This window comes from Callospermophilus lateralis, chromosome 2 (genome assembly GCF_048772815.1).
Source record: "Callospermophilus lateralis isolate mCalLat2 chromosome 2, mCalLat2.hap1, whole genome shotgun sequence".
In the NCBI taxonomy this organism is placed as follows: domain Eukaryota; kingdom Metazoa; phylum Chordata; class Mammalia; order Rodentia; family Sciuridae; genus Callospermophilus; species Callospermophilus lateralis.
Window position 1 is genome coordinate 194,649,749 of NC_135306.1, and position 2,680 is coordinate 194,652,428.

General features: G+C 36.5%; 1 pseudogene; it reads left to right on the forward strand.

Moving 5' to 3' along the window:
* The first annotated feature begins 278 nt into the window (after positions 1-278).
* On the forward strand, positions 279-1,582 carry LOC143390413 (olfactory receptor 5D13-like; annotated as a pseudogene).
* The last annotated feature ends 1,098 nt before the right edge of the window (positions 1,583-2,680 follow it).

A 2,680-nucleotide genomic window follows, 5' to 3' on the forward strand; every position in this document is an offset into this window, starting at 1 on the left:
TATTGTACTTAAGTTTGTTTCAACCTCAAATTGCAATAAATACCAAGAGGAGGCAACAGCATTTATACTTTTCAATAATTATGAATTATTCTTTTATAGAAAATGTGTGAAGGGAATGGTATGTCAGAGCATGGGAAGGACAATGGAATAGGAAATTCAGAAATAGCTATGAAACTACAGAAAAAAAAAACTTGATCAATTTGATGAGTCATTCATTTTTAGAGTTTTAAATTTTCAGAGAGGCAGGTGAGGGAGGGAAGAAATTCATGAAACCCATAATGACTATTTCCTTGAAAGTAAGTACCTCATTAAACTATATTTCATGCAAAAAATCTAACCTGGTCCTTCCCATCAGGTAAGTGCTCTCTGGTGATGCTAAGTTTGCTATTTGGAAATATTTCAGGGCTAATAGCAGTTGTAGTCTCCCTCTCTACACTTGCTTATTATGCCATCTGTACAAATTTAATATTCTATTATATGTGGAGTGAATGAAGGCTTGCTTATGAATAAATGTAACTGCCAAATGTATTTTCCAGGACAATCTTTATTGATAACCAGTAGTTCTCTGAGTATTTGCTCATTTCATTCTGCCTCACCCAAAGTGGTCTACTTCTTTTCTGAATCAACTTGCCTATTTTATCTCAGGAACCAAGGAAACTGGACTGCTGGAGTGACATTCATCCTCCTGGGCTTCTCAGAATTCCCAGAGCTCCAGGTGCCCCTGTTCCTGGTGTTCCTGACCATCTACACAGTCACTGTGCTGGGGAACACAGGCATGATCCTGGTCATCAGGGTCAACCCCAAACTCCACACCCCCATGTACTTTTTCCTTAGTCACTTGTCCTTCATCGATTTCTGCTACTCGACTGTGGTTACTCCCAAACTATTAGAAAATTTGGTGGTGGAAGACAGAACCATCTCCTTCACAGGCTGCATCATGCAGTTCTTCTTGGCATGCATATTTGTGGTGACAGAGACATTCATGTTGGCAGTGATGGCCTATGACCGATTTGTGGCAGTTGTAACCCTCTTCTCTACATGGTTGCAATGTCCCAGAAGCTGTGTTACTTGTTAGTTGGTGCATCCTACTCTTGGGGGCTAGTCTGTTCCTTGACTCTTACTTACTTTTTACTGAAATTATCATTCCAAGGAAATAATATCATAAATAACTATTTGTGAGCATGCTGCCATTGTTGCTGTATCACACTCAGATCCCCATATTAACCAGAAGATCATTTTAGTGTCTGCTACATTTAATGAAATAAGCAGTCTAGTGATCATTCTTGCTTCCTATGTTTTCATTTTTATCACAATCATGAAGATGCCTTCAACTGGGGGTCATCACAAAGCTTTCTCCACATGTGCCTCTCATCTGACCGCCATTACCATTTTCCATGGGACCATTCTTTTCCTCTCTTGTGTTCCAGTCACCAAAAGTTCATGGCTCATGGTTAAGGTCGCCTCTGTCTTCTATACAGTGGTCATCCCCATGTTGAACCCCCTTATCTATAGTCTCAGGAACAAAGATGTGAAGGAGACAGTCAGGAAATTAATGAACACCAAATTATGTCACATATTGTAATGTCTGTTTAAGAATACCACGCAGAGGCTGGGGATACAGCTCAGTTGGTAGACTTCCTGCCTCACATGCACAAGGCAATGGGTTCAATCCCCAGCACCACACACACAAAAAAAAGTTTGTTAAAAAAATATACCATGCAGAATGGTCCAAGATATCATAGAATTATCATCAATTTGAAAGTCCAGTTTTCAAAAAACAACCAGAACATGTTTAACATAATCACCAGTTGATCCATAATTCAATGTCTGTTTAAATGGAAGTTTGGAAAATAAGCCATAAAATTCTAAAAAATACAATAATAAGTCTTTATCTATTTAAGTAAAATTTCTAATCTGGTTTGTCATGAAAAAAAATTAGTTAGCATTTTACTTTAAAATAGATCGTCTATTCTTTTTTAGTCATTTTTGAGAAATGAATTTATAGAGTTTTTGCAATTTTATGCCTTACCATGAAAGAGAAAAATCAAGTGTAATAGAGTAATCTAAGAGTTCGTCAACACACAGATAAAAAATTTATAAGAAATATTTTATTCATTGTCATGTAGAGAACATTGGTACACTATAAAAGCATAAGGCATATCTCTGCCCGCCAAAGTGAAGATTTTTATTTTGTTACATTGTATGGTATGCATTAGCATAAATGTTATTTGGTAATTGTATATAACACATCAAAAATTAAAACAACCATACCCTTCATAATTAGATATTTCTAAATCTGAATTTGTCGTTCATGTGAATATTTATTTATATATGTTATATACCTATATAACAAAATAAAAGAATTTCAGTGATAAATAACACACTTTTGATTGATTGATTAGGTAGCCCTGCTTATATCAGTCAGACCTTTTCTTGATTAGCCTGTTTTTCCTGGTCTGATTGGGCACCTTGTCTCTCCTCTGCAGATCTGCACAGTGACTGGGTAACTCTTCTGAGTGTTTGTGATCCTTCTGAATCACTGGAGTAGTAAGAGTATTTTCTTCCACTGTCATCAAAAAGAGGTACTAAAACAAAAGCTAGCATGAGTCTCCTTCTGCCATGTTTGCTGACACACCATTAACCAATGGAAATCATAGTTGAGCCCAAAATGAATAGTTGA